Below are 9,198 nucleotides of genomic sequence, written 5' to 3'. Positions count from 1 at the left end.
ATTCCTTGATTATCTTTCCCGTTGTCCGGGACTAGCTCTTTGCCTTTGGGCTTGGTTTGACTGCTTATTTTTACCTGTTATTTGTAGGGAATATTCTGCGTCGTGTGTAATGCACTCCAGTCCTTACGGTCAGAAGTAACTGGCACTAGAAGAAGTGAGGACTGCTGTCATAACAAGCAGAGAGAAAACATGATGTTCTAGTTTTTCAAGGCGATACAGACAGGTGGTGTGAGCTGAGCTCCAGCCACACGCTATGGCAGAGGCTGGGGCCCAGGTCCCATTGCCCAGAGCTGGTGGGCTGTGCTCTCCTCCCCTCCCTGTCACTACTGCACATCTGCTCTCCATCCCAGCAGTGCACATACTCAGAAAGATTAGACAACTGGTTCTGCTTTGCTTGAATGTAAACTTTCACTCCATAGGATGTACCATGATATAAGACAAGGAGCTATACCAACATTCAGCAAATTTGTGTTAATAACACAGAGAATGCTAAAGTTATAGTACTACATGACAGAGATAATTTGGTCAGACTACGCAGCCAGGCCATCTCACTCTAGTAACCAAAGGATCTGAAATAATGGTTCAAAACCTAAGGAACTGTTCTGTGCTTTGGGGTGTATGGCAGCAAAGAGAAAACCGTGCCTCTGAGTTGGACCTTTTGCTCTCCCAGTAACTTCCTGGTGAAGAAGGCCCTCAGCCCACAGCTTGCCTTCTGGTTTTCAGCCACATTGTAGCAAACATAGCATAGATAAACAAATGTGGTTTTAGCCACACTAGGAGTGAATCACTTTATTCATATTCATTACATTTTCTGAGTGGATTCATCTACAGAAAATAGGGCATTTAGCACAAAGCCTGAGCAAATGCAGGAAAAATCAGAAAATAAAACTGACCAAAATGAAGTTCACTGAACCACAGGCATTGGAAGGGACCTCTGGAGATCAGTGAGTCCAGCCCCCAAATTCTGTCATTCAGAAAGAATCCCAAGTGACAAAGCAATACAGATAAAGCTGAGCCACCCATTCTGCAGCCAAACACACGGCACAGGTATGAAAGCAGCGATGTCAGACCGAGGGCCAGGTTCTGTCCCATACTGTGAGACCTGCGTAGCCTGTGGAGTGACTCTCCTCCCTTGCCTGCCTGCTGCCTTCCCATTTCTGAATGTATGTGTGTGTGTGGCTGTGTTCATCTTGCTCTTCAGTCAAGATATATTGAGAAGCCTGAGGGGAGGCTGATAAACCAGCAATTACAGAGCTAAGTCAACAAGAAGAGATGGCACCACATTGGCCGGTGGGAACGTTTGTTCAGCAGCGTTCCAGGGAGGGGAGAGAGCTTGAAGAGCACATACAACTTTCTCAGCACAGATAACAGATTTTCTCTTGACATCAGTCCCCAGCAAAGTTGATCCAACCAGTATTATCTGCAAAATCAACCACTGGCTGGGCCAACAAACCCAGCAGTCCCCAAACCTTAAAATATCCAATTTCAGTAACACACTTTGCTGTAAACTTTGGACATTATCTTCACCTGGATCAGATCTGATAAAATTGTCTAAAGAGGAATTCAGAGGTGCTGGAGCCAGTGTTCAGCTTAAAGATTAATTCTTTAAACTTATGGGCATCCACACATCTCATTAGGAGAGGAACATTAGAGCTCCATATTAAGACAGATCATTAATTTCAATATCTCCTTCCTGGTTGTGACCAGAGGGGCTGCAGAGGGGATCTGTGAGAAACAGCCACAGCCAGAGATATCCCTTCCTGCTTCCATCAAACTGCAGCGTAAGGACTTCCTGAGCCAAACTCTGTAAGTGAGCTGTTATGTCCAATTCTCATCAAGGTACCTATCCTCCATCAATTTTTGTTCTGTCTTTCTGAACTCATTTGTACTTTTGGCATCCAGAGCTTCCCATGGCAACGAGTTCCACGGTTTAATTATGCACTGTGTGAAAAAGTACTTCCTTTTGTTTGTTTTAAACCTGCTAAAACAGAATTACAGGATGCACAACAGAATTGCACGGGCAGACTCAAATGGGAAGATAATGTGGAATGACAATGGAAAATCGTTCTCAGCGCAGAGAACTGGAAACTGGTTCTGTTTTTGTGCTGCCCTGAGCACCAGTATGGGATTAGGTAGTACTTCCTATCAGTCCTCTCGTTCTCATAAATAAGCTAAAAATGACATACATAAGAAAAGCAAGGTCCACGTCTTCCTTTTCTGTTAGAATGAAAAAAAAGTTCTGACTATTGCTTAGGGAGGGAGGACTCCGAATTCACATTTGAATTTACTGTGTAATGCAATGTTTAAAAATCAACATCTTTTGAGGCTTTCAGAGCCACACTGCGGCGAAGGAGTGAGCAAACCTCTCTTCTTGGAACTGAAGCGAGATAACATCTGGAAAAGGTGAGCGTAGTGCTGTGCTCCTTGTTACCAGGAAGGCAAACTGGAGGGAGTTCAGAGAAGAAGAGCCAACCGTAGCTGTGTGCTTGGAAGGAGTGCTGGGGAGAATGGCATAAAGAGCTGACAGTGTAGAGATTGCTAATCAACACTCAAAGAAGATGACATAGTAACTGTTAACTAATGCTTGAAGTGTGAGCCTGCAGGAATGAGGGGAATTGGGATAGACATTTTATGGCAATCAGGAGCGTCCCGACTCTTTAGGAATTCACTCACTGTTGGCACACATGGAGGTTTTGGAGGGCTGCAGTGCTCCCTAAACCAGCTGGTTTATCTATAGCAAACACCTAACCTGGCTGCCTGACTTCAACATGCATTCTTACAGTTTAATATTTTACAGGTGTCAGATGGGTGCTGCGAAGGATACATAGAGAGCAAGGTCATGTCTCCCTGTGGATTCAGTCCTGTTATGACACAAAACATAATCTAAAAGAGACAAAACAGTAAAAGAGCAGCTTGAGAGCTATAGAAATGAAGAGATGCAGAAAGGCTTTGGCTGAAGCACACTGTTTTAGAGGCAGACGGTTCTGATGCTGTGATGTTGGTCCTACTGAACCTGCCTTGACTCATGGTCTGGTTTTCAGTACCAGACCACAGAAGATGATCTTTCTTTGAGAACAAATCTAGAAACAATCTAATGACAAAAGGCAGGGAGGGTTCGTCAGTTCCCCCCAGGCTGTCAGATGTTCTTCAATGATTAAATGTGAGTGACCTCTGAATTTGGATTGGTTAGTTTGTTTTAATTAATCCTGAAATTTTAATTTGTGTGGAGATTTTAAGAGAGTTTTTGCAATTTTATAAACCTCTTGAAGTCATACTATACACATTTAAAACATACCACTGTAGAGAGGCAATGTAGAAATGGATCTTGAAAAGGAAGATGTATTTTTTTCCAGTTAATATCTACTATGTGTTTGTAATGTTATACAAGAGATCTCTTTGGTCTCTTACGATTCTATTATTAGTGAGTCTTTTCCACGATGGCACGTCTCCAAAGCCTCTGTCCTGGTGAGATGCCTGCTGCATCTCCTTTCCAAATGTTATATGTACCCAGTGAGTCTGAACAGATTTTTAAAACCCCGTGTTTTTGGCTGAGGATATTCTTCAGCTACTAATTTGCATTTATTGTACTAACTTTGCAGTAGATTTTTTGCTGTAGGCCAGAGATCAACTTCTGGATTAGCACCTGCAGTGGGTTTGGCTCTGAGCTTATGATTTGGGTTCAAGGAAACATCTGGGCTATGGATTATGTGCTACAACACTGACATTGCACCTCCAGTTCTAGGCCCCAGTACTGGGATGAGGTAAGATTATGAGATGGTCAAACTATGGAAGGATTGAGAAACAGCAGCTGTTCTGAAAAAACGAATCAAATCCAATCCATAATGTATTAGCAAAGAACTGTAATCCTTAATATAGAGGTGTGACACATAGATTTCACATCAGTGTGCTTATTTTCATGCCAAGTGTGATTTATTTTTTGTTTTGTTTCTACCGTAAGTCTAACAATCAGTACATGCTGTGGTGTAGATATCATTGTTCCAACTTCCATTTGGGAGAAACTGTATTATGGGCAGCACTCTGCGCTACCAGCCTGATTCCATGCCTACCTAGAAAGCTGTGCTCTTCTGCATGACTATTGCTACAGGTTCCTCTGAACAATTATGTTACTTTATAGGCCAATAAGCTCTAGAAAAACAACGCACTCAAGATGAATATTTCAACCAGATTCCGGGGGAGGGAAAAAAAAAAATATAATTATATAAAGCAGCAGAGAATGGCAAAATCTACAGTTTTATGAAAACATTCCCCTGATTTCCAAACTCTGAAGAGATCCAAACAGTGACGTGACTTAGAGGTGACTACTGCTGCAGAGTGTGAATGGAATCAGACACACTGAAGACCCACTCAGATGCTCACCTACATCATTCTCTGGGTGTACTGAATTGAATGGAGCTCCTGCCCTCTACTTTAACTGGGAAAAGTATTTTTCTTTTTGTTTCATATCACAAACTGTGTGGGTTTCCCCTCCCTGGTACCACCACCAGGGCCCCAGATGGAGATTTTGGCAGATGTGGGCAATCCAGGAGTAAGTGCCTCCCAGAGCTGGATCTGGAGCAGATCGAAATGCGGACACAGATCAGGTCGGCTGCTCTTCCACAGTTGTGGCATCCTCCCAAGTCCTTGTTGCAAAGCAGAAGTCCTCATTTCGGGTGCCAACATCCCCTGAGCAGATGGAAGTGTCATCAGTGCTCTGTGACACGACACCGAGACTCTGGCACTGTCAGAAAACTCCATATGTTTGTCAGACCTAATTGGAGTGCTCTCACCACCTCTGGAGAGAACTGATGGGGTGGGGTACATTGGCACAATATGTCCACTGGATTGAGACACTCAGGGCTGGGTGCCATCTGCAGCTGGGGCTGTTAGTTGGGCTGATTCTGGACTGTGCAGTTTCCATCACAAAGGAAGGCTCCAGCTCCTGTGCTGGAGCAAAAAGGGGAAACATCTGCCTTAAGGAAATATGATTCTTCCTTTATTTCTTTCATTCAATATTGAATTCTACGTGATATTTCCATGTGCAACCATCAAGGCATATTCTGTCATGCTGTTATGAAAAGTTTCACAATTGGACTCAGGAGACCATCAGCTCCGATGGGCTCTAAAACCATTCCACGAACTCTGAGTTAGTCTCCAAGGTACTCCCTGGCCTTCCCACACCAGCTTTACCCCAGTGCTTCTGCTCCTGCCCGTCGAAACAGAGCCTTGAAAAGTTCTGAACCCAGAAACAGGTCCTTTTCTTGGGTGAGGACAGATTTTAGATCCATCCTCCTAACTCTGCTGTCAACCAGCTGTGAGTTGTTGCCTTGATTGTTACTGCGCGCTGCTGCTTTTCTCTATTAACAACTGCACACACCTATCAGCTCCAGATAAAACAAACTTCCTGGGGACTGATTTCATGATGCCAAAATGATAAAGTTGGCTAAAAAATGTAGAGCGAATGTGTGAGCTCTGGAAAACATTAACAAAAATAACCAAGTAACACTCCCCATTCATACCTAATTCCTACCGACATCAAATTTAGCTGTGTGTACTTTGGACCCGCTAGAACTCAACTCCTATTTGAAATGCCCAGCTTGTAGTCTGATTACTCCATAAAAAAAGATGTGTTGTCAACACTGTAGTTTAGGCAGATTCTCCATTGTCTGATCTCTTGTTATGGGCATTTACATCAACACGGAGTGGGTGTACAGCAGCCAGCAGTCTGTGTTAGCAGCACTTTGCAGTCAGTTTGCGCTTACGTAAAGGATTGTGCAAGATGTGAGAGGGAATCTAGCCCCTGGGAATTGTGTGTGTTTTTGGGTGTAATCTTGGTGTGCGTAGCCAACACATGAGAATATAGAGAAGTTTTAACATGCTGTGGCTGCCATCACCCCAAATAAATAGAATGAACCACAGAGCTGTCAGTCGCACTCACAAACAGGAGCCAGAATAGCCCGTGTTTTGTGGTGGCAGATACATAGAAATATGAGCCTGTAAGGAGCGATATATTGCTCTGTTTTTCATAGTGTTGTTCACCGCATTCTCATACCAGTCAGATAAAAAACTCTTTGGGCCAAAGAAGGGTTCTGAAAAACATTACAGCCTATGCAGTTTCCCAAGATGTCTCTTTGCAGCTCAGAAGAAAACTGGTGATTTCTGTTCCATTGGGCAGAATTGGATTGTGACTCTGGTTTAGAGAAGCCAATATCGCTGCAGTCATTGGGACAGCCCAGAAAGAAAGCATTATGAAGGTATGTTTATGGAGCGGGGCCATGTGTTCCTTCCTCCCACCTCAGAGCCATAAATGCTGCATATCCCACTCTGTAGCGTGAAGGTGTCCCAGCAGAGGTATTAATGTGGTGCTATCCGGGGGCAGGAGGAAATGGAGGCACCTTACCCACGTGCTCCCCAAGGGTCTGCCATATGTTGGTTGAAAATCTTTGACAAGACTCAAAATACCATTAAAGCTTTTCTGAGCCTTTTAAATTTATTTATTTTCACAGCATTGGTGACAGTGCATAGGAAAGGGACACTTGCTGGTAGCAGCATGGCTCATACCCATAGATCTCCAGTGCCAAGCAGGAATAGCCCTCCAAGTCATCAGAAAGTCAGGATGCAGCCATTACAGATGGTTCTCTCTATAGAGGTTTGTGATCTTCTTTTTGCTGCCCAGAGCCCACAGCCTCAGTTGGAGGAGCAAAGCAGGAACCAAGAGCAGCCGCTGGCTGCATGCTTCATTCTCCTGAGGTTTCCCAGTGGTGGGCCATCATGGGTTCCCAGCACAAGGCAAGGATATCTATATGCTGGCAAGGGAATTTGTTTTCCTCTGACCTAATGCTTAGAAACTGCTGAACCAGTTTTGCTGAGACCTTACAAATCCTTAGCATGAGGCAAATTTCCCCAGAAGAGAATTTTTTCCACCCGAAAGATTTAGATTTGGCATAAATCATGATCTGGTGAACGTAGAGGTGTAGGACGGAAAATGATAAGCCCCTGCCAGCTCTGCCTGCAACAACAACTCACATGTTGTCCACTGCTTTTTAACCAAGATTTGTCCTATTTTGCTACAACTAATTAATACTTCTGAACTAATGTTGTTTTGCTATAGCTAATGAATATTTTAACCTGCCTGATGCTTGTTATGGTTGTATCTCATTGATAAATGGTGAGGAGGAGATGTGAGAGGTGAATGTCTACCAGATGAGTGATCTGGAAGATGGAACGAAGGCTGACATCACGCCACAATACGTGGTGCTGTTGTCTGAAGCTGTCTGGCTGCCATAGTGCTAGGAAAATCAGAGAGGTGATCTCCCTCCTATTTCCTCCTTGGATGGGGTTCAAGGCTGCGGCCTCACCTCTCTTGGAAGCAGCTTGCAATGCCTTCAATAATGGGAAGGGTTGGAATGGTTGGGGGCGGGACCCTCCTGGAAAGCACCAGGTACCACTGGGAGATGGGCTCTGCTGCACCGCCTGCAAATTTTGCACAGCCCTACATGGTTATTTTGGCTAGGGTGATTAATCTCTGGTCCCGCAGTATCACTGAGGGTGCTATTATGGGCAGACTCCCATTTCTGAGAGCAGAAGCCAAGCAAGTTCCTCTCCAGAAAACCATGCCAGCGGGAACCGAACGAGCGGGGTGAGCTGGGCATTCTGTGCTCCTGGACCCACTGCTCCTATAAATTGCAGAGTTTCTTTGTTGTCTGCAAAGACAACCCCATGAATCAGAAATCTTCTGGGGGGTGTCTGCAGGTAATCGAGTGTGGGGAGCTGTGGAGAGCACCGCCTGGAGGCTGCAGCCATCTTCAGGAGCTCCGCATTCCCGGTGCTCCGACGTTAGGTGTTTGGTTTGTACTCTCCATGGATCTTTTGTCGGATTTTATTGGTTTGTTGATCTTTGCCGTGTTGGCGGTATCCCTCCGCCCACTGCTGCCCGCAGCACGGTGGGACTCCCGGGCACGGCAGGGCAGGGCCGCCCCGCGCCCTTCAGCTCCACAGCCATGACACAGAGGGGCAGCCCGGCGGGAGGATCCCTGTGGCTCCGGGCAGCGCGATGCCGCTCCCGACCCCGACAGGAGGGTTCAGGTAGTTGGGTCAGGGCCGGCAGAGACGGCGAAGAGGAAGGGGGGCCCGGATTCGTTTTATTAAGTTCGTTTTTCGCTCGTTCCCTCAGCTAGGAGCCTCTCGAAGGGGATTTTGCAGAGAGCGATCGGCAGGACAGAGCCCCGTCGTTATTACAGAACTAATGAGTTCTCCAGGCGCTCCCTTCGGGCCGAGGTGCGGGGATGCCCCGTGTCCTCCCCCTCCTCCTCGTCCCCTCTCTCCCCCCCCAGCAGTTCTCGACTCAGCGAGAGAACTAGGAATAAGAATGGGAAATGTTTTTTAATCACGAAGGAGCGAATTTTCATTTCTTTTTCTCCCTCTCTCCGAGGAACTGCCGTGCTCCACACAGGGACCGCCGAGGAGAAATAAGCCTGGTGCGGACGCCCCGTCCCGGGCGGCTGCGGATCCCTCGGTGCCACCGTGGGCGCTCCGCGTTCGTCGCAGAGTTGGGACCGCAGCTCTCCGCCAGAGCTGCGCTGTGTCCCTCCCGACGAAAAGTCCAACAGAACGCAGTTCCAAAAAGAAAGGGAAAAGGTTTGATTTAATCCAGAAAATAATTAAAATCTCATGTATTTTTATTGGTTTGAGTATCCAGCAGAGTGAAAATATTGAAACTCCGAGCCCCCTTGCATTAAAAAGTCACAACTGCTCCATTTTATTGGTTCTGACTGTGTGAAAAAAATTATAAGGACAACATTGAAAAAATCCGGGTTTTAGAGCCCCGAATGGCCGTAAAAACAATAAAATCAACTATAAAACCTGCACTAGTGATATTAAAAAATTATGTAGTTCAATAAATGTGACATTTTCATGAATGCGATTTAATAGTCTCCGGGCCGGGAGGAGGAAGGCGAAGGGGTAACAATTGGATCGGAGCGGGGCGGTGCTGCGGGGCCGCGAAATTAAGTGCTTCATTTTCCTTGTTGGGGATTATGCAGTGGGAGTGGAATGTAATAACCGCACCATTAAACCTTCCCTTTAACAAGGCCTGTTGCTGGTATAAAAGTCAGAAAAGAATAATCTCTTCCTCTATTTATTTGTTTTCAAATAAGACAGCAAAACGCGGATTTTTTTTCTTTTTTCCTTTTTCTTTCTTTC

General features: G+C 45.6%; 1 long non-coding RNA gene across 2 annotated transcripts in view; it reads left to right on the top strand.

Moving 5' to 3' along the window:
* Positions 1 to 3,631: 3,631 nt before the first annotated feature.
* The window catches only part of LOC116216891, a 6,207-nt gene continuing 640 nt past the window's right edge, over positions 3,632 to 9,198 (top strand). Inside the window, exons 1-2 of one of the 2 annotated variants that reach the window (XR_004160518.1) lie at positions 3,632 to 8,082; positions 8,171 to 8,634. This is a non-coding gene — a long non-coding RNA (uncharacterized LOC116216891). Of the gene's footprint in view, positions 8,635 to 9,198 lie in introns of both variants that reach the window. The other variant, XR_004160517.1, reaches the window with a different exon arrangement.

The sequence above is a fragment of the Meleagris gallopavo genome, chromosome 8 (assembly GCF_000146605.3).
Source record: "Meleagris gallopavo isolate NT-WF06-2002-E0010 breed Aviagen turkey brand Nicholas breeding stock chromosome 8, Turkey_5.1, whole genome shotgun sequence".
NCBI lineage: Eukaryota > Metazoa > Chordata > Aves > Galliformes > Phasianidae > Meleagris > Meleagris gallopavo.
Note: the sequence above shows the minus strand (reverse complement) of the source record. Positions and strands in the feature narration are given on the sequence as shown.